Here is a 23028-nt window from a genome sequence, read left to right as displayed (position 1 = left end):
GCGAGTCCTGGAAAAGGCCCCTGCTTTGTTTTAACATCTTCAGGAGACTTTGCCCTTCTCCTCTGCCAACTTGAGGAAGTGGTCCACATCACCATGGTCAAAATAGTAGCCCAGAGGGAGGGGTGAGTGTAGGAGGTGTACAGATTCCTTTTTTTGTTTGTTTGTTTGTTTTTGGTACTGTGAATTGAACCTGGGGGTACCCACCGAGCCACATCTCCAGCCCTTTTTAATATTTTATTATAGACAGGATCTCATTGAATTGCTTAGTGCCACGCTAAATTGCTGAGGTTGGCTTTGAACTCATGATCCTCCTGCCTTAGTCTCCCTAGCCACTGGGATTACAGGCATGTGTCCCCATGCCCAGCTGCACAGACGCAAATTGACCAGGCGGTTGATAACAGCCTCCACATCAGTGGAATAATTCTGAATCTGGGAGATCATGGTTGGTGGGCAATAAGGAGCTAACCACAAAAAAACGGAGTTGCTGGTCTTGAAAGCAGGTGATGGGCGAAAAGATGGTCCTGGAGGTTGCAAATGGAGATCAGATTGGAAGGCAATTGGAAGCTAGAAGAAAGGGAGTCTCTGGGTCTGTGCAGTCCAAACATTGTTGAAGCTAGGGACAGATCCGTGGGACCATTTTTTTTTTTTTTTTTTTGGTGCTGGGATTCAAACCCAGGCAGGGCCCCACAATTGAGACATAAGCACTTTATCATTAAGCCATGCCCCATGTTCACCCCAATTTTTTTTAAATCATAAAATTTTAAAAAAGGTAGAAAAGAGGAAAGAATAGATATGGAAAAACAACAGCAAAATACTCTAAGGTCAAGTATGGTTTTCTGCATACTGTCCGACACAAAAGCCTCTAGTCACATGTGACCTGGGAGCACTTGAAATGAGGCTAGTTCACACTGAGATATGCTGTGTGTGATAAATATATCAAGATCTTGAAGACAGCATGAAGAAATGGAAACCAATCATTATATTGATTACAAGTAGGATGACAATTATTTTAATATGTTGAGCTAAAGTATGTTATTAAAATTAATTTCACTTGTTTCTTTTTACATTTTAAAATTGTGTATGTGGCTCCCATCATATTTCTTTTTCTTTCTTTCTTCCTTTTTTTTTAAAAATTCTTTCTTTCTTTTTTGTTTTGGTACCAAGGATTGAACCCAGGTGTGTGCTTTGCTTCTGAAATACATCCTAGTTCATATATATACATATATTTAAATTTGAGACAGACTCTTGTTCAATTGTGTAGGGCCAGGAGAATAAGGAGGAGGAGGGGGAGAACAAACAAACAAGCAAACAAAAACAAGAAAAGAAATTGTATAGGGCTTTTCCAGACTGGTCTCAAACTTGTGATCTTCCTGCCTCAGCCCCCCAAGTCCCTGGGATTATAGCTGTGTACCCCACAGCACCTGGCTTGTTTGTATTTCTTTTTTGTTTTTGTTTTTGTGTTTTTACTAGTGCATCATAATTATACATAATAATGGGGTTCATTGTGAGTTAGTCATATGTGCACATAACAAAATCTGTTTCATTTAAATCCCTAGGGATTCTCCTTTCTCTGAACCTCCCTCACCATCCTTTTCATCTACTCTACTCATCTCTTATTTATTTATTTATTTATAATTTGTGCCTTATAATTATACACAAAATATTCAATACCACATTCACACGTAGTATTATATTTCTATATAAGGAATAGGATTCTTCTGAGAAGTGGGTGAACTGGGCACATGGGGCTAATTTACAAGCTGGATCAGATGGTTATTTCTTTTTCACTTAGATTGGCTTTTTTTGGGGGGGGAGAGAGAGAATTTTAATATTTATTTTTTAGTTTTCGGCGGACACAACATCTTTGTATGTGGTGCTGAGGATCGAACCCAGGCCGCACGCATGCCAGGCGCTTGAGCCACATCCCCAACCCACTTAGATTGGCTTTTTCAATCATTTATTGATCTACTAAAAGCCCTTGAATCCTGGCATTTTCTCATCTACCTTTGGTGTGACCTCTGGGGCTGAGTCATATGTGTGGGGACAGGATCTGCTCATCATGTCCTGGACCTTGGGTCCTGTTTGCACAGTTTGCTCACCAGAGCTCCCAGTTTTCATGTCTCTGTCTCTAGCCTGTGCCTATGACCTGACTATGGACATTACACAGTTCTTTTGCTTTATGGTTTGGTTTGGTGGAATTTTTTTTTTGTGTGTGTGTGTGTGTGTGTGTGTGTGTGTGTGTATACGTGCACGTGCATGATGCTGGGGATGGAACCCAGAGTCACAAACATACTAGACAAATACTCTAGCACTGATCTACCACTAAGCTACATCCATGGCCCCTGTTTTGGAATTTTCTGCGTTCATTCCATGTGGGAGTTTGATAAAAATACATGGGTTTGTTCTTTAGACACACACATATAATATATATATATATAGAAATATATATAAAATATGCCTAGGGGCTGGGGATGTAGCTCAGCAGTAGAGCATTTGCTTGGCATGGGTGAGGCCTTGGGTTTGATTCCCAAGCACCAAAAAATTATATATACACATACATATATCTATATATGCATATATTATATGTGTAAATATCATACATTACATATATACATTGTATATACATGTGTACATTATATATACACATGTATGTATATTATACATATGTATATATGTAACATTTTTTGGTGCCAGGCAATCAAACCCAGGCCTCACCCATATAATATACACATATATGTATATTATATATGTGTATATATAATGTATGAACACACATATATGTGCATATTCATATATGTATAGAAAATGTATCACATGTAATGTATATATATTAATATGCATACACATGTATGCATGCATTATACATTTTATATGTATACATTATATATGTATGTGTGTGTGAATATATATACATATGTGTGTATATATGTATGTGTGTGTGTGTGTATATATATATGTGTGTGTGTGTGTGTGTGTATATATATATATATATATATGTAAATTTTTTGGTGCTGGGGGAAACAAATCCAGGGCCTCACACATGTCAAGCATATGCTCTACTGCTAAGCTATATCCCCAGCTCCTAGGCAGATATTTTGAAGACTTCCACCAGAAAATACTGATAGATGACAAATACATCTCAAAATCCTTATAATTGCCACAAACAACTTGCAGATATGTACAAACTGTTTTCCCCTACATTCTTTTGAATTAAAAGAGAATTAATTCTCCCATAAGGCATTCATTTGGATAGAGGGTTGGGTGAATGAATGGGCCACACAATTGTCCTGAGTCTTCAGCAGGAACTTTCTTGGCCATGTCTAATTCATTCTCTGACTACAGAAAAACTAAGCCAGATTCTTTGGCCTGAATTTACTTCTACATAAAATGAGACTTTCTCAATCATGCCAGTTTTAAAGGTCCACATGTTTATATATGCAAGAGGGAAGGAAAATAATTCCAAGCAAAAAATAAGCATAAATCATAAGTATATGAGCCTCTTCTAATTCTTCCTTCCTCAGTTCTTTTTTTTTTTTTAAAGAGAGAGAGAGAGAGAGAGAGAGAGAGAGAGAATCTTAATATTTATTTATTTTTTTTTAGTTTTCAGCAGACAACATCTTTGTTTGTATGTGGTGCTGAGGATCGAACCCAGGGCCTCGAATGTGCTAGGCGAGTGCTCTACCGCTGAGCCACAACGTCAGCCCCCATTTAATTCCCTTTCTTGCCAGTATCTACAATTCCTAGTTTTGTCTTAAGGGAAGAAGAAAAAATAAGTGTAGCTTTCTTTACCTTTAGAAAGAAAAATATTCCTCACTTGACTCTGGAATTCTCTCTAGTTAATGTCTTATTTTTCCTTTTCAGAGTTAGTTAGGAAGTCCTTGGCCACTTAGACAGTTCTTGTGTTCTTGGATGGCATGTGGCTTATAGCCTCACCTTTCTTTCTCTCCATTCTTCTCTGCCATGTATCATTTGCTTTAACATTATAGTGATCCTCAAGATTCTACTTCAGGGGCTGGAGATGTGGCTCAGTGGTAAAGCACTTGTGAGGCCCTGTGTTCAATCCCCAGGACTGATTTTAAAGAAAAAAAAAAAAAAAAGATTCTACTTCAGTCTATTGCCACACAGTTGGCAAATCCAGCAATCCCTTATTCAGCTCTATTCTTCCTAGCTTCATTATGATGACATTGGACACTCACTGCCCCTTTGGGGAATGATTTTTCTCCACTTATATCTCCCATAACCACCAGAACTTACCCAACTAGGCAGATCAGTGTCCCTATCAGTTCACTGTTCTGAAATCAATCTCTGGTGCTCTCATCTTTCCCTCTCCCCTCTTGGAAATGGTGTTTCACAAACTTTCCCCTCCCCCACTGGTAACATTCCTTCTCACTTGCCTGTGGTTACATGAGAGTCAGCACCTGCACCCACTCTGGACTCCTCCCCTCCATCTCACAAGGGAAGTGTCTTCAAGCTGGGCCTCCACCTTTTACTCAGATCTCTCCCCTCCTGCCATTTGGGCAGATCATCAGTGATGTGTCTTCAGTGACTTCTGCTCTGCTATATCCCCCTTGTCAGTATTTTAAATTCTTCCTGTTCTTACTTTCCCCACTAGTTGCCTCTCTCCTTTATTTCAGTCAGAGTTCTGGAAATCAAGCCCAGACTCTCTACACTTTCTCTTCTTGCATTCCACTCTGGTTTCTGCCCGAAGGCTCTGCCAGGGTTCCACTGCATGCCCTGAATTCTAAGTGCTTTATAGATGATTAATTTAATCCTCACAACAGCCCATGAAGGTGGTGAGAGTACTGCCCCTATAAAGCACCTGTGATGTACAGATGGCTTGAGTAAATTAGCCAAGGTCACCTGGCAGGGTTTTGAAGCCAGAGAGTTGGGCTCAGAGTTTGCCTTTGACTACCCTGCAACCCTACACAACCCTTCACCTCATGCCTCATACTGGATGGTGTCACTCAGTACAGCTCCTTGCCTGTAGGAGCTCAATAATTATGCCTGAATCAGTAAGCACATGCTGCAGCTTCTTCATTTCACTCTTCAAAATAGCCCACGAATCCAGGAGTTCTTGAAGAGTGCATGAGTTCAGGGTTATTTATGCCTATTGATTTAACATATTTACTTATCTATTGTTTGCACACCCCCACCAGGATGAAACTCCATACAGCAAGGTTAACTTTGTTTCCTCCTAATTCCCTAGGGCCTAGTAGTTCCTGGCACAGTATAGGTAGCAAATAATTATTTGTTGAATGCATAAAGTGTTGCTAGGAAAAAGAAATATATAGAGGCTGGGGTTGTGGCTCAGCGGTGGAGAGCTTGCCTAATGCATGTGAGGCCCTGGGTTCTATCCTTAGCACCACATAAAAATAAATAAACAAATAAACAAAGGTTAAAAGAAATATATAAGCTAATATCCTATACGGGAAGAATTTTTAATGCTCCAATCCAATTTAACTCACACGTCTCTGATTAACTCCTCCCCAGCTCAGACTCCAATTCAGTATTACTATTATTCTTTCTTTCTTTTTTGGGGGGGGTGAGGAGTGCTTAGGATTGATTACAGGGGTGCTTTGTCACTGAGCTACATCCCTGTCCTTTTTTAAATTTTGAGATAGGATCTCACCAAGTTGTTGATACTGGTTTTGAACTTGTGATCCTCCTGCATCAGCCTTAAGAGTCACTGGGATTACAGGCATATGCCACCCTGCCTGGCTCCAGCTCAATATTATAGTGAAACAATAAAATGGTCCAACTTCTGGTTCTTATCCTTGTTTCAGCATGAGTAAATAATTTACTTCCCTTTCTACCTCTCCTACCCACCTTATGGCTACCAGAGCTTTTTTCCAGGCTTCCTGGAAGTCCTTGGCCACTTAGACAGGGACACTTCTTGTGTCCAGCCTCTTGTGGCTTAACCATTGAGCCATATCCCAGCCCTCTCCCTGCGTTTTTAATTTTTAATTTTCACACAGGGTCTTGCTGGCCCCAGTTTTCACATTATTAGTTGATCATATACCTGCCGAATATTCTTTCCTTTCTTCTTGTTTTATTTTTTTTTTTCCAGCATTGGGGATCAAACCCAGGACCTCATACATGCTAGGCAGGCACTTTACCACTGAGTTATACCCCAGCCTCTTCTCTCCTTTTAAACAGGGATTGAACCCAGAGCCTCACATATACTGAGCAAGTACTCTACCTTTGAGCTACATCCCCAAGCCCACCTGCTGCATGTTCTGGGCTGAAGATATAGCTCAATGGAAGACTATTTGCCTAGTGTGTGTTAGGTCCTGGGTTCAATCTCCAGTACCACAGAAAGGAGGGGGAAAATGGAAAAATTCCCCAAACCTGCCAGCTATTCTGCCTTTGCCTCTTTTGATCCTACTCTCCACCTCCCTAGACTCTGCTCTTTAACTCCACAGGCTGGTCTTAAAGAGCAGTGTCATTTGGGCTTACTTGCCTTTAGGCTTCCTGTTTGGGCCCTACCAGTGGTAGGTACTGCAGGAGAGCTGAGAGAAAAATTAAGAGGTAGTGTTGTGTGTCCTTCACTTTCCATTCTGTTTTTCCTCAACCCTGCCCACATCTTTGTACATTGTTGCTTTTTAAATGTTAAGTTACACATTAAAAATGCCTGTAATCCCAGTGGCTCTGGAATTGAACATGGGCAGAATACCTTTATTTTTCTTATTTGTTTACTTTATGTGGTGCTGAGGATCGAATCTAGTGCCTCATGTGTGCAAGGCAAACACTCTACTACTGAGCCACAACCACAGCCCCACAATTGTATCTTTTTAAGAAAAATTGAGGTATGAGCCACAAAATTTATCCTTCAAAAGTCTGTAGTTCCATGGTTCTTGCTGGGTGTGGTGGTGCATGCCTGTAATCCCAGCAGCTTGGGAGGCTGCGGCAGGAGGGTGGTGAGTTCAAAGCCAGCCTCATCAACTTAGTGAGACCTTGTTTCTAAACAAAATATAAAAAGGGCTTAGTCTTGCTCATGTCCCATGTGGGTGAGGGAAGGGGTACCAGTCAGAGGGATGGGCTTGCTGTGAAATAAAAGCTATGAAAGTAATATATCAGAAATAAAGTAATATATCAGAAATAAAGGCAAAAGGGAAGGATATTTTGAAAGCAGGGCCATGACCAGTTGAGCCGACCCAAGGGGTCTGGCTTCTAATAAAGAAGCAGCCGGCACTTGCTTTATTTATAGCGATGCAGATCAAAGGGAACTGGTAGGTACAAGGTTTCAGTGTAGGAGGAGTCTTTTTTCGGTGCTTGCTTCTTGATGTGGCAGGGGTCCTTCAGTAAACAGGTTATTTGGTTCTTGGTGGATTACTCTCATCTCTGGGGCTGTGTTTGAATTGAAGCTATGAGCTAGGTCAGGGTGCCAGCATGATTTGGACATTGTCCAACTGGGGGGTTCTGCCCAGTTGTTCCCAAAAGAGCAGCTTCTCTGCCTAATAGTTCCAACATTGCCCAGTTCATACTCAGCTCATAGATGGCCCCCAGCAGCTGAGGATGTGGCTCAATAAGCACTCCCCTGGGTTCAATCCCTGGTACCCCCCCCAAAAAAAAAAAGTATAGTTCCATGGTTCTTAGTACACTTTAGTGAACTGTATCATATTTTTCATTTAATATGTAATCAAATGTTTTCCAAGTTACCTCCTTCTCTGTGTCAAGTTAAACAATGTTGCATAGTATTAGTTACTTAATCATTTATTATGTTTCCAAATTTTTACTATCACAAATAAGATTATAACAAATACTGTTGTGGTGGGGCTACTCTCTTTGGGGGAGGATTACTTCTCAAGAAAAAAGTTTCTAGGAGTGGTACTGATGAGTCAAAAGAGAGTCACTTCTCTATTTAGGCTCTTCAGAGTACTGTCAAATGGCTTTTCTAAAGGATTACACTAATTTACCCAGCCACAGCTTGCTCTGAATATACCAGTTGCGACATCTCATTAGCATTGGAAAATACTTATTCACAGTATATTTTGCTAATTTATTAGGTAATCTTATGATTTGAACTTCTTTGATAGTCATACAAACCCTAAATCATTTAAACCATTATGTAGTTGGGTGTGATGGCACATGTCTATAATTCCAGATACTTGGGAGGCTGAGGCAGGAGTATACTAAATTGGAGGGCAGCCTCAGCAATTTAACAAGACCCTCAGCAACTTCATGAGACCCTGTCTCAAAATAAAAATAAAAAATAAAAAGGACCGGGGATGTAGCTCAGTGGTAAATCACCCCTAGGTTCAATTTCCAGTACTGAATAAACAAAATTAGAGCCATTTTGGGATTCAGGGTATAATTCAGTGGTAGAGTACTTGCCTGAGGCAATAAGAGGAAAGCCATGGGTTTGTTCCCTGACACCTTGAAAACAAACAAACATATTAAAGCTACTTTTAGCTAAGTGACCGGAGGGACAGTGATTTTTTGAGGGAATGGGATAGAGAAAAAGTAAGTGATTTGCTCTCCAACATTCCTCTTTCTCATTAGCTTCCTTACCTTGTTTACATATCAGTTTCCCCTTCTTCTTTGAACTATTCTTCTTAAAGGCCAGTATGGCACCATCCTGGCCACCACCACAGCCCTCAACAAAACAGGATTTTTTTTTTTTCTAAAAAGAGGGAACTACTGTTTATATTGCTTTGTAAGAGGTTTTAACTCTTCATATATTTTATTTTATTGGTACCAAGGATTGAACCCAGGGGCACTCAACTTCTGAGCCACATCCTTAGCTTCCCCTTTTCATTTTTTGTTATTTTGAGTCAGGTCTCGCTAAGTTGCTTAGGGCCTCACTATATTGCTGAGGATGGCTTTGAACTTGTGATCCTCCTGCCTTAACCTCCTGACATGGCACCCAGCTCTTCAATTTTAAAGAAACAAATTGGAAATCATAGAAAATGCATCATTAATATAATTTATAGATGGTTCAAGAATGGATAAAGAAAATGTGGTATGTACAGACAATGAATTATTACTCAGCCATAAACAAGAATGAAATTATGGCATTTGCCGGTAAATGGATGGAACTGGAGACTATCATGCCAAGTGAAATAAGCCAGTCCCAAAAAACCAAAGGCCAAATGTTCTCTCTGATATGTGGATACTAACTCACAGTAAGTGGGAAGGAGGGAAGAATAGAAGTTCACTGGACTAGACAAATGGAAATGAAGGGAAGGGAGGCAGAGATGGGAATTAGAAAGACAGTAGAATGAATTGGATGTAACTTTCCTATGTTCTTATATGAATACATGACCAGTGTAACTCCACACCATGTACAACCACAAAAATGGGAAGTTATATCCCATGTATGTATGATGTCAAAATACTTCCTACTGTCATGTATAACTAAAAATAATAAAAAATTTAAAAACAAACAAAAAAACAAAACCCAACCTCTCCCCACCCCCACCCCCACAAAAGTAAAGAAATATGGTTCAGGAACCATAATCAGAAAAGGGATAGCCCACATCTAAAGAGTGTTAAATGGGCCAGGCCCAGTGGTGCATGCCTGCAATTCCAGTGACTTAGGAAGCTGAGACAGGAGGATCACAAGTTCAAGGACTGCTTCAGTAACTTAGTGAGACCCTGTCTCAATGAAAAATAAAAAGAGCTGGGGAAGAGCTCAGTACCAAAAAAAAAAAAGCTAAATGGGTGTTCCTTATAGTTTTCAAGTGAAAATTAAAGACTGGGTGTTGTATGTATGGCCTTTTGGGGGGTTGATTGATGGCTACTGGGGACTGAACCCATTGGTGCTTTACCACTAATCACATCCCCAGTCTTTTTTTTTTAGTTGTTGATAGACCTTTATTTAACTTATTTATATGAGGTGCTGAGAATCCAACCCAGTGCCTCACACATGCCAGGCAAATGGCTACCATTGAGCCATAACCCCAGCCCCTTTTTGAGACAGATTTTGCCAAGAATGCACTCTAGGCATGCACAACTGTGCCCTGTTCATTAGATCCAAATTTATGAGGAGGGGATGATACTTACTGTTCCTATAATTCTCCAAAAGTGTTGAATAAAACAGATTCCATGTATTGTCACAAATAACAGTCACAATTGGGATACATTTTTCTTTGAAGTCCATGATTTTTTTTTCATTTAAATGAAAAATTGTCTCTAGTCTGCATGCAATAGTTTGCCTTGTTTGAGGTTTCAATCTGTATCTTAAGTTGGACAAAATATTTACAGCCTCTAAGAAATACTGATAATAGGAAATATTTACTGAGAAATGAAGAGGAAGGAACCTAAACATGGTTCTTGCCAACCCTTCTATCACCTCCCCCACATCTTCTTGTGCGGATCTTGTCTGCCCTGTTGATTTCTGGGACATGTAAACATGGCAAGCTTAAGGTCATATGCTATAAGATTATTCAAAGTTAGAACTGGAAAATAGCAGGGGATAGTCTAGCTTCTTTTCAATTTCTTTAAGTCATGTTGTAATGTGGTAGAGGGTAATAGAGTCAATGGGATCAGTACTGATCAACATTTAAAAGGAAATAAAACTTAAAATATCATCATATATTGTATAAAATAAGGGTGATACTTCATGAAACTTTTGCTTTAGAAGTGTTTTTATGTGTGTACACATGTGTATATCCTGGGTTGAGATGTAGATGTGCATTTCTTATGGAGGGTCACAATTAAAAAGTTTTTAAACCCCTGGTTTCTTCTCTCTTTACTTGCTTTGCTAACTAACTCTCTCTCCAAAACTCTGCCATCATCTAGTGAATAAAAATTATAGTAATAACCAGAGATGTAAGACTCAATCTCACTCTATAAATAGCTGGAATGCAATGACTGTTGTCCCTACCTCATTGTTCAGAGTCAATCACATGTTCAAATATTAGGACTGAAGGGCGAAGACCTACCACCTCACTAAGTAAGAGATTATAGAAAAATCTACCTCAAGATTTATCATCTGTGGGCTAGGGATGTAGATCAGCACTAGAGAGCTTGCTTTGCATGTGCAAGGCCTTGGGTTTGATCCCCATAACTGGAAAAATAAAACAAAACTTATCTGCCTAGTCCCATTGGTCCTCTTGACCCACAAAGTCCAAAGGATTCACCTTGGCATTCAGGACCCTATTTGAACTTTCCAGACTGATCTCCCTCACACTAATCCTGTATTCCAGCCAAACAGATCTCTTGGTGTTCCCTAAGCACCCCATCAATTTCCTACTCTCGGGTTTTTCCCCCTTTATTTTATTTATTTATATGCGGTGCTGAGAATCCAAGTCAGTGCCTTACACATGCCAGGCAAGTGTGCCACTGCTGAATCACAGCCCTAACCCCTACTCTGGGTTTTTGATTGCATTGTTCCTTCTGCCTGGGAGAGTCTCCTGACCTCATCTATCTCTGCTTGCTAAAGTCCCACCCACACATCACAGATTCCACTTTCAATTTCCTTTTCTTGAATCCTAATATGTTTTCCTTTCCAACTTAATGAATATCTTTTAAAAATTCCTCCTAAAATACTTTAAAAGCATAGTTTAAAAAATTATCTTCTAGGGCTGGGGCTGGGGCTCAGTGGCAGAGTGCCTTCCTCGCACATGTGAGGCACTGGGTTTGATCCTCAGCACCACATAAAAAAATTAATAAGCAAAATAAAGATATTGCATTCATCTATAACTAAAAAATACTTTAAAAATTATTTTCTCTATGTCTAAGAGAAATATAAATGCACTGTAAAAGTAAGAAAATACAGAAGTCAGAGAAAATATAAAAGTCCCATTTTTAATCTATTCATGATACATATTATATTTCCTTACAGTGTTTTTTAATTACAAGTATTTCTTATGTCACTAAGTCTTTTTCTTCAACATGATTTTTAATGGCTACACATAAACTAATTTAACAGTCATAACATTGCCATTTTGTTTACATGAATGTACACAATGTTGGGAGAGAATATATGGGTGATATCCAGTGTATGGTGCCAAATTTCCTTAAAGAGCACAATACAAAATTTATAAACAAGAAACTTGGGCTCAAGCCAAATCTCAGCTCAAAGTGGTGGCAAAAACCTGTAATTTTAACTATTTAGAAGGTTGATGCAGGAGGGTCAACCGTTTGAGGCCATCCTCAGCAGCTTAGGGAGCCCTTGTTTCAAAGTGAAAAATTAAAAGGGTAGTGGCAAAGTGTTCCTGGATTCATTTCCCAGTACTGGAAAAAAGAAAAAAAAAAAAAAATGGGACCAGAGATAATTACAAGAAATACAGGGGCTGGGGTTGTGGTTCAGTGGTGGAGCACTTGCTTAGCAAGTGTGAGGCACTGGGTGTGATTCTCAGCACCACATATAAATAAATAAAGGTCCATTGACAACTAACTAACTAACTAACTAACTAAATAAAGAAAGAAAGAAATACAAGTTTACCAGGAATCTCTGGAGATACTGGCAAGTATGTGGAGTTTCCCATGATAAGTGGTATAGGGATTTGAATCAATTGTTCTTAAGTTTTAAAGGACAGCAAATACACACACAAAAAAAATCTCTTTTTTATTCTTACTAAGCCTTGGTTTTTTTTTTTTTTTTGCGGGGGTGGGGTACCAGAGATTGAACTCAGGGGCACTGAGCCACATCCCCAGCCCTATTATTTGTATTTTATTTAGAGACAGGGTCTCACTGAGTTGCTTTGTGTCTCGCTTTTGCCAAAGCTGGTTTAGGACTTGCGATCCTCCTGCCTCAGCCTCCTGAGCCACTGGGATTACAGGAGTGCATCACAGCGCCCGTCCATAAGCCTACTTTTATTATCTCTCCCTGCCAAACTTCTGGAAAGACTCCTCACCCTTTACTGCCTTCATTACCAACATTCTTCTTACTCCTTACCCAAGGCTCAACTGGGCTCAGGGCCTGGTGCACAGCAGGCCCGGTTGAGTGTCATTTCCAGTCTCTTGCGGTGTCCTGTCTTTCCGGGTTCTTCAAAAGGAATTTCTCCGTGGTTAGTTGGTTCTCACCGCGTCTCCAGAGCCTCGTACGTGCATTCCCACACCCTAACTTTCTTGCTGCTTTAATGGTGCAGACCCATTTCCAGGTATGTGGGGTTCTTGGAAGGTCCTGCCCGCCTCTCCGAGTTTTCACTTGGGCAATCATAGCTTCCCTGGTAAAACCCTTGAGAGCCTCCCAGTCTACAGTGAGAGGCACCCGATGCTAGTGCCCCAGCTCGGCTGACCGCGCGTTCCTCGGTCACCCCAGAGACAACGTTGTCAGAGCGCCCAGCGCCTCCAAGCCTACGTGCATGTCTTTATATCCAGCAATGGCCAGATGTTTAGTGAGCACCTGAGTGCCAGGCCCACGCCACCCCTGCTTCCTTTCACTTAACAGCTTTTACTAGGCCCCAGTACACGTCAGATCTAAATGAAGAGGACGCCGTCCCGGCTCCTGAGGCGCTCGCGGTCCTCCAAGGCGAAACAGTCGCGTGGGCAGGTTTGGTCCCTCTAGTGGGCGGCTATCACCCCACTGAAGGCCCCTGCCCCAGGCACGCCAGAGGACTGGAGGCTTAGGTTGCAGGCTGCGGCCGCAGGCCCTGACCCGGGAGTCCAGCGGACCCGGCGGGAGGGATCCGGTGGGGGCCGCGGGGTCGTTTGTAGCCTTGCGCGGCGCCGGCCCCGCCCCGCCCGCCGCCGTCGTCGGCCCCGCCGCGCATCCGCCTCAGGCGGGAGGCGGAGGCCGGCCCGCGCCGGGCAGCCCTTCGGCCGCACCGCCCTGGCCGGTGCCCAGGTCCGAGTCCCTTCCGCCCGCGCCCCGCCCGCGCCCGGCCGGGCCCTGCCGCCGGCGCCCGCCCCCGCTCCGCCCCCGGAGCCGCGGCCCCGCCCGCCGCCGCCGTCGCCATGTTGTGGCGCCCGCAGCCGGCGCTGGGGACGCGCGCGGCTGAGCCCGGGGCCTGCAGCCGCCGCCGCCGCCGCCAGGTAAGCGCCCCCCGGGCCCGGGCCGGGCGGGACTGCGCCAGAGCCGCCGCCGGGTCGCCCCAGCGCAAGCTAGGGTCGAGCGGCACTAGGACCAAGCTTGCGCCCGCGCCCGGCCGGGCCCTGCAGCCTGCGGACCCTGCCCGCCGCCCGAGGCGGCAGCCACTGCCCGGACGGTCGCCTGGCGGGCCCGGCCGCCACCCAACCCAGCCACTGGCCGCGGCTACCGGCTCCTTCCGCCGCCGTGATCGCCGCTCCGGGCGGGCCGGGCGCGCCGCTGTCCTCCCTGCGCGGGACGCGCGGCCGCCCTAGGAGACAGCCCGCGGCCCCCCGCCCGGGCGGGGATAACGGTGCCACTTTGCCCCGCCAGGACTCCCTGTCAGCCCGACTGTCCCTGCCGCCCGAAGAGCTGGCGCCGTCATGGGGCAGGCACTTCGAGGATCGACCCTCTTCGCGCCCCTCCGCCTCCCCTCCCCTCCCCTCCGCCCAAGTTCTGACCCGGAGAAGGTTCTCCCGGAGCAGACAGGTATTCCTGCTCCAGAGTTAGGGTCCTCTGGGGAGAACGGTCCTGTTGATTAGAGTAGAAATTGTCTCTCTGCAGGGACTCTTCTTGCCAACCTGGGGGTTGGGGGAAGGCTCAGTGTGACCCGAGGGAGGACAGGGGAGCGTCTGCTGGGCAGATGGCCTCCTGGCCTTGGATCAGCGTTTGTGAGGGGGAGGGGTCCATATGACCTTAGGTGTGCCTGCTCTTGAGAATCGCAGGATTATTAGAGCTGTTCAGGGATTTTTAACTTTTTTTCCCCCCAGTAGGCCGGAGGTGACATTAAAAGTGCTGGATTGGAATAAATCCGTAGGCCCACCCAGGGAGGCTTTTTTTTTTTTTTAGCATCCAGGACTATCCTGGATTTGGGGTGGGGGGCGGGTAGAATGATTTTTACCCCAGGGTTTTCCAACTTGCATTCAGTCCTCTGTTCATGTAGGGCCTGTAGGGCACTTCTGTCAAGTGTACAGTGTGGCTAAGCACACAGGATGTGGACACATAGGTGCTTGGCCTGGTTGGTACCCCGTGGGATTTCAGGGATCTATTTCCTAAAACTCACAGGTAAATTACACAGTGAAGGAGAGGAAGAAATGTCATGCTACTGGGACTATTTTGACCGTTTTCCAATTCTTCCAGTGATCATGACTGATTCATTTAGTTAAATTTTTTTTTTTTTTTTTTTTTGAGATGAGTTCTCATTGTGTGCCCAGGCTGACCTCCAGCCCCTGAGTTCAAGTGATCCTCTTACCTCAGCTTCCCAAGTAGCTGGGCCTACAGGCAGACACTACCATGTCTGACTGTAAATTTTTACTGAGCACTTATTACATGCCCATGACTGAGCTGGGTATTGAAGGTATTGAGGTAAACCAGAAAGACACCATCTTTTAGTTTTGGAGCTCTTAGCCTAGTGGGACAGTTCAATAATAAATAACAAAGAAAATTCATTCAGCAACAAATATTTGTCAACAAATGTGTGCAAAACATTGTTGTAGATGCAGTGAATAAAGCAAGCAAAATAACTGCCCTTGAGTTTTCATGCTAGTGTGTGTGTGTGTGGGGGGGTAGACAATAAAATATGTAATAATATCATGTTAAAAAGTGCTAACCGCTAAAGAGGAAAACAGGGAAAGAGAATCTGAGGTATCAGGGGTGGGGGTTGGATTTACACTTAAGTGGCCTGGGTTTTTTTTTTTTTTTTTTTTGGTTGTTGTTATCAAGCCAGGGCCTCCTGCTTCACTGTTGAATTACATCCCAGCCCCAGAAGGTGTCTTTGGAATAAAACTTTGAAGAAAGTGGTAAACTAATAATTTCAAACTGGGGAGAAGGAAGTAAAAGAGATTGATTTGAGTGGGGGGCTTTGGGGAAGGTTTCCCTGAGGAAGTGACATTTAGGCCAGAACCTGAGAGGGTTAAGAGTTAACCATGTGTGGAACAGTAGAGGTTGGCAAGTTGGAGGAAGTGAAAGAGGCCTGTGGGTCTGGAGGAGGAAAGGGAGTGGGGTGAGGGGAGAGGGGAGATAAATGTCTGCAGAGAGGTATGGCGGGTCAGAGCGACCAGGCCTGAGGGAAATGCTTTCCCTCTTTAGTTTGGATTGTGTCTCTAGTGTAATTAGGAACATTTACATTTTAAAAGGTCTCTGGCCCCATGCAGGGAATGTACTTTGAGATAAGCCGGTAACGCCAGGGTGGTTTCTATGCTGAGTGTCCTAACTACCTGATCTGTTTGAAAAAGTCTTAAGGAGTCCCTGGGAGATCCTTTTCCTTTGTGAGTGGGCTTTACCCAGCTTTTAGAAAGGGAAGGGAAAACTGAATTGGCGTTACGGAGTGCCTGCTAGGTTGGAGAACCGATTTTAATGATTTTTGTATATGCAATCATATTTAATTTAATCCTCTCTGTTCTCTAGGAGAAAGGTTATCATACCTATTTTACAAGGAAACAAGCCCAGAGGGGATAGATGATTTATCCAAAGTCACATTTGTTACAGTCTTGAATTCAAACCCATGTATCTCTGATTCCAGAACCCACTGGTGGCTCTGGACCCTGACCATTGAAGTTTGTATTTTATTTCTGCTACTTACTAATCAAAAGATTTTCAGTTATTTAATCTATCTGTCCCTCAGTTTCCTCATCTTAAATGCAAATAAAAGTCCCTACCTTATAAGATCATTGTGCAGATCAAATGAAGCCATGTAGATAGTTTAGCTCTTAGTTTAAATGTCAGTTGCTATTATTTAAATTTTTAAAATGTCCAGGCTAAAAATAAATAAAATATCCATGCTGCTTCCCAGTCATGTTGTGGTCATTTTGGATAAGATTAAATATATAGATAATTCAGTTCCTGAATTTTGTGTAGCTATCTTTTTCTCTCCACTTTTCTTGATAACTTAATGCTGTGTTCCAATGTGATCAATCATTCAACATTGATCTCTTATTTCATGCTTTGACACTGTACTAGAAGTTGTGGATACAAAGTGAGTTCCTTCTTTCCAGGAGCTGAGTATCCAGGAGAAGTCAAATAAAGAAAGAGCTACAGTATATATTTAAATTCTCTATTACAGTTGTGGTTAAAGAGCTGTTGGGAAAAGTAAGAATAAAATACCTGGTGAAGTCAGGAAGGCTTTCAGGGAGAAGGTGACTTTTGAAATGGGCTTTGGAGGAAGATAGGAGTTTTGCAGGCAAATAAGATTGAGCAAAGGACATTCTAGGCAGAGAGAGGCATAAATATGAAAATGCAGAGCAATGAGAGGTCCTTTTTGGGAATGAGGCTGGAAGGCTGACTAGGGGTTGTGAAAAGCAGATCAAGGATTTTGGACCATGGGGAGTACTGGAAAGTATTAGGTACATCAAATTCATTCTGTGAGGGGTGTTGCAGTTACAGAGTCGTTATAGGTGTCATCCTAAGGCAAATTTTTATCTGTGGGATCACTGTGCTTTGAGATCTGGTTCTCAACTTTGTAGACTACAAATTTAGTTTTGTAGGGTACTCAGTTGATTGGGTCCAGGGAGACTGACTCACTCACCAAACTTGGAAGAGACTGATGAATAAACTTAGGATATTAACTGACCATGAGAAATGAAACTGCTGAATGACAGATGTTTCTGTCCTTTGGCCATTCCACCCCTCCCCCCTTTTCTGGCCAGGGCTGGGACACTAACAAACTCTCACTCCTCAATTTGTTTGTTTCTCTCAGATTGCTTAAAAACGAACCCTTTCTCCGAACATAATCATTCCTTACGTACTATTCATACTATTCGATGTAGTCAGCAGTCATTATTAATGGATAGAATGAGTGATTGTGTATAATTGGGTGATTGTGAAACTTAAGAGGAGGAATAACCTCCCCCACCCCTGTCTCTGAACCCAGGGCCTCATACATTCTAGACAAATGCCACACCACTGAACTACCTCCACAGCCCTTTTTATTTTATTTTGAGACAAGGTCTCTCTAAGTTGTTGAGGCTGGCCTCAAACTTGTGATCCTCTTGCCTTAGTCTTATGAGTAGCTGGGATTTACAGTCACGTACCACTATAGGAATAACTTTTTAGAAATATCCAAAAAGGAGGTTCCTAGATTTGGGTTAATGGAGAAGGTATGCAGATTCTAAGTTGTATGGGTAATTTTGTGGTGTGGGACACATGTATTGAAAACTGTTCTGGGAGCAGAGGTCTGTGAACTCTTGGAGCTGGTAGGGAGTTTTTGGTTGCACTTGGAGAGATTATTTTAGAATCATTGTCTTTCCTACATAATGACGTAATAATTCATACCCTTAACCTGTTCAGTCACTGGGTGAGCTTTCCTATTGGACTGGAATTTTCATGAAGTTGAACTCTATGTTATATTTCTTCTGCAATGGTGGGAAGAGTAATATAGACCCCCTAGAGTTTAGAATCTTAAAAAAAAAAAAAATTAACCACAGGAGATGTGCTCGGCTACTGAGTTACATCCACAGCCCTTTTTATTTTTTATTTTGAGACCAAGTCACTAAATTGCCCAGGCTGGTCTTGAATTTGTGATCCTCCTGACTCAGTCTCCCTAGTTACTGGGATTACAGGTGTGTATCACTGTGCCTGGTTTAGAATCTTTATTTTTCTTTAGTGAAAAATAAGTCCAAATAGATTAACACAGATTTTGGGTTAATTATTTTGCTTTTGAAACTCTAAAAATAATTATGCAAGAAATACATATTCAAGCCAGGCACAGTGGCACATACCTATAATCCCAGTGACTTGGAAGGCTGAGGCAAGAGTATCATAAGTTCAAAGCCAGTCTAGGCAATTTTTTTTATATTTATTTTTCAGTTGACACACCATCTTTATTTATTTTTATGTGGTGCTGAGGATCGAACCCAGCACCCCACGAATGCCAGGTGAGCACGTTACCGCTTGAGCCACATCCCCAGCCTAGGTAATTTAGCAAGGCTCTAAGCAACTTAGTGAGACCCTGTTTTAAAATAACAAGAGTCCCCTGGGTTCAGTTCCCAGTAGAAAAAAAATAGAAATACATATTCCTTTGGGAGATTTAGGAAATATAGATGGCTATACAAAGGAAATAAAGCTCACTGATAAATTCTACAATCTAGAGCCATTGTTAACATTTCAATATTTTGGTATTTGTATTAGGCCTTTATCTCCATCCCTATTTATACATGTATGTTTAACTTCTTTTCTTACAAAAATAGCAACATCCTGAATAGGAGAAAGTTTTGACAGTTGATGTCCATGCAGTAGAGCAATTGCATGTACCCAGAATCTGAATGTTTTCATTTGTAGGCATCTGGTCTGGTACCTTCCCCTTTGCTTGCTGTAGGGATGCAGGATGTAATATTAATTATCTAATTACATTTGAGAATTTTTCCACCCAACCATTTGCTTTTACTTAACAGCAGGGAAATAAATGTATGTTGAAATAACAATAGATCCATTTTATGAGTCCCAAGAAAAGTTAATGAATACTTTTCAAGTTTGAGGTCACCAAAGTTTGGATTGTCTTCTGCTGTGACTTTGGTTAGGTTCTTTACCATCTCCATTTTAGATTCTGAAAATGTGTTTATCAAGAGATAATGGTGAGCCAGGTGCAGTGGCACACACCTGTATTCCTAGGGACTCAGGAAGCTGAGGCAGGAGGATCACAAGTTCTAGGCCAGTCTCAGCAATTTAGGGAGACCCTGTCTCAGAAGAACTGGGGCTGTAACTCAGAGGTTAGAGTATCTCTGGTCTCAATCCCCAGTTTAAATAAATGAATGAATGAATGAATCAATCAATCAATCCTCCCCCTTTCTCTCATTAACTTATACCAGGGAATGAAACGGGTGTGATATCTGTATGTATGGTTGGTTGTGGGAGGACTGCCACAATGTTGAGTGAAGAAGAGGAGTGTGTCTGATCCTGGTCAGGAGCAGATTAACTCCTGCTCTCAAATCAGTATGTGTTTGGGTGGTGGGGGAGGGTCTTGGGACTTTAACTTGTATCTGTTTTTAAGAGCTCCAGGATTATTGGGGCTCCTTTGAAGATTCTGAAACTTTAAAATGTTTTTAAATCTTTATTTTAACTGTAACTGCTCCTTCCAGTGGCGGCATTAAGAATCCTCCACAAAAACAAATTCACAGGCTTATCCAGAGAATGTAAGAGTGGCACCCCAAGTCTAACTCAGAATAGCCTTGATTCCACTCTGTAAGACAGAGTTTGCCATAAGATCTTCTTACCTCTGAGGGATGGAATTAGGATGGTTATTATGTTAACCTTTTTTTAAAAATTATAGATGGATACAATGCCTTTATCTTATTCATTTATTTTTATGTGGTGCCAAGGATCAAACCAAGTGCTTCATACATGCTAGGCAAGCACTCAACCACTGAGTCCCAACTGAAGCCCCTATTACATTAATATTTATGTATATTTTCACTATTATTTGAATTTTATACAGGCTTCTATTTTGTCTTTACAAAAACAAAGGTGTTTATAAAAAGCACCTGGTAAATCTGTTTTCATTTCAGAGACAAACATTGAAGGCTCTAAATAAAAAACTCATTGCCTAGAACTGTGCCCCTCTAGAAGAGGTATGATGTTGGAATTGCCTATACCTCCTAGGTCATTCTGGCGGGGCGGGGGGGGGGGGGCGGATTCTTTTGTTAGATATGCATTTGTGGCAGCCCAACCTGCCAGGTGCATTAGGCTAGCACCTCTGATTGGGATAGTCCCTAAATTCAGATGAGCAGAGTGTGACTTGGCTTCTAGGTTCATTTGTTGGGATGTTTTTATGTTTTTTTGTTTTGTTTTTTTGCAGTACTGGGGTTTGAACCCAGGAGTGTTCTACCTTGCAGCTATATCCCCAGCCCTTTTTAAAAATTTTATTCTGAGACAGGGTCTTCTAAGTTGTTCAAGGTCCAGGCAGGCCTAGATTTTGTGATCCTCTTGTCTTAGCCTTACAAGTAGCTGGATTATAAGCATGTGTCACGCACCTGGCTGGACACTTTCTTTAGAGGAGCCATGGGTCTTCTGTGGACCATTGGGTTCAGTCTCCCCCAAACCCATATGGAGTGGCTAGAGGTTTTGGTGTTATTACTTGGGGGCCAAGGGACTGTAAAGAGAGGCAGTTCCATGTAAGCCTCACATACCTTCCTGGGATTCCCTCCCTTTTGGGTCTCAGCCCATCCTGGGGTGAAGTGGGGTCTGCATCTTCCTTCTTCTAGTCTTTGGATGCAGGAACATTTTACCCACACTGTCCTTGGCAAGCTGGAGCTGAGTGGGAGGCAGTGGGATGGACTGTGGCTCTACTTTTATTTCCCAGGTTTGCTGCAGTTTACAGCATTCTACTCCTTTCTGCTAATTTAGTTTCTGAAGTTGAATGTGTTCCTTTAGCAAGCCAAAGGGCAGAGTGAGGCCATTGGGAGGGGTTTTGAAGGTATTTGTCCATTGTAACTGCAAACCATTTCCGGGCTGTTCCAGGGTCTGAAAACACATCTGAGGCAGAGCTTTGGCATTTTCAGAGGGGTGGGCACTGAGCAGCTGTTCAAATTCTTCTGGGCTTGGACGGACTGCTTACTGTCTTTTCCTTGTTAGACAGACCTCCAGGCCTAAATAGAACTAGCTGAGATTGTAAAAACTTCATTGTCTAATATTTCATTAAGGCTATAAATCTCAGGCCCTTAAAAATATTACATGTGTGATTAATATTACTGTTTTCTTAATTAGAATTACTTGTATTTAAAATTCTGCAGGGCCTCTTTGCAACTGGGCCATCATTGATCTGTAATCTACAGTTGGATGTGAAAGGCCTACCCTGGGCCCAACTCAGAGCTGATGCTCTGTGGAGCATAAAAGAATCAAGTGAGATGAACTTTGCCCTCAGGGGTTCTCCCACTGAAAGCAATTAGAGAACAATTTGCTTCTAGACCAAAAGTGTCTTAAGTGGGCTTTCTTTCTGAGGATGGTGGCTACTCACCACAGGTCACTCTTTGAGGTGACTGGGGTTACGTTTGGGGAACATTTTATAGTATAAAGATGGATTGAACAGCCGTTTGGGAGGAGTTGTGGCAGTGATGTAATCTCATCTTTCATTACTTCACTTATCTCTGCTTGACACTGTTTCCCATAGTGCCTGCACTCTGTAGTAGGAGGGATCCCCTGGTGCCAAAATATGAACTCCAGGACCTACCATTCCACCATTATACTCTATTCCTAAGTCTAAGACTTTTGCCTTTCCAGTTTAGAGATCTCTTTTAAAATATTTACACCCCTTGGGAGAGGTCATACTCTTAGTAGTTCATCAGCAATCAGTAGCTTTAATTACCAGGAATTAATTAAAGTCAACTGAAACAAAGACTGGGACCCAGGCAGACACCTCGGGGCAAGGGTGTCTGAAGGGACACACTCTTTCATGACAGGAGAGAAGTGAAGGCAGCAAAAGAAACTTTTCATGCAAATCAGTTTCTGCAGGCAGTGCTGCTGAGACACCTCCTTGCTGATACTGGGCCCATCTGATGGTCCTGTTGGCAGAAGAATGGTGTATAGAGTGGGCTAGCCCCAGTACAGGGGCTTTGTAACAGAGGTAGAATTTGAGGGGAGCCTGCAAGGGTTGGGAAGATTGTTTTTGTTATTTTTTTTCTTATTTAAAAAATAACATATGCCCAGGGTTAAAAAAAAAAAAAAGGAAACATTAAAGGAGAAAACAGATCCCTCATAATTTTTCCTGATTGATGGATGAGATGTAGAGAAGAGTAAATTTCTTTTCTTTTCTTTCCTTTCCTTTTTTTTTTTTTTTTTTTGATGGTACTGGGGATTGAACACAGGGCCTCATTAGGCATTGGCTCTACCATTGAACTACAGCCTCAATCCCTCTATCATCTTTTAACTTCATTTTTTGTCTTTCTGTTTCTCAGGATAAATTGTCTTCAACTCATAGGTCCGTTTGGGTTGGATTAATCGACTGGAAATACTTATTTCTGAATGTTTTCTCTTTTGTTAGAGTTCTAGGCTGTTTTAAAAAAAGGCTTTTCCCAAGATGGAATCAGTGGAGAAGAGCCTCTTTATTTTTTTTTTTTATTTTTAATTTTGTTTTTGGTACAAAT

General features: G+C 42.3%; 2 protein-coding genes across 6 annotated transcripts in view; one reads left to right on the top strand and one right to left on the bottom strand.

Moving 5' to 3' along the window:
* The window catches only part of Znf774 (zinc finger protein 774), a 596184-nt gene that overhangs the window by 179052 nt on the left and 394104 nt on the right, over positions 1–23028 (bottom strand).
* The window catches only part of Znf592 (zinc finger protein 592), a 51369-nt gene continuing 42177 nt past the window's right edge, over positions 13837–23028 (top strand). For 3 of the 5 annotated variants that reach the window (XM_071608598.1, XM_027920092.2, XM_071608597.1), the window contains exon 1: positions 13837–13923. The gene's annotated coding sequence lies outside the window, so the exon portion shown is untranslated. Of the gene's footprint in view, positions 13924–14369; positions 14447–23028 lie in introns of those variants that run through there. The other 2 variants (XM_071608599.1, XM_027920101.2) reach the window with 2 other exon arrangements.

This window comes from Marmota flaviventris, chromosome 2 (genome assembly GCF_047511675.1).
Source record: "Marmota flaviventris isolate mMarFla1 chromosome 2, mMarFla1.hap1, whole genome shotgun sequence".
NCBI classification, from domain to species: Eukaryota; Metazoa; Chordata; class Mammalia; order Rodentia; family Sciuridae; genus Marmota; species Marmota flaviventris.
This window is presented reverse-complemented; position numbering and strand designations above follow the sequence as displayed.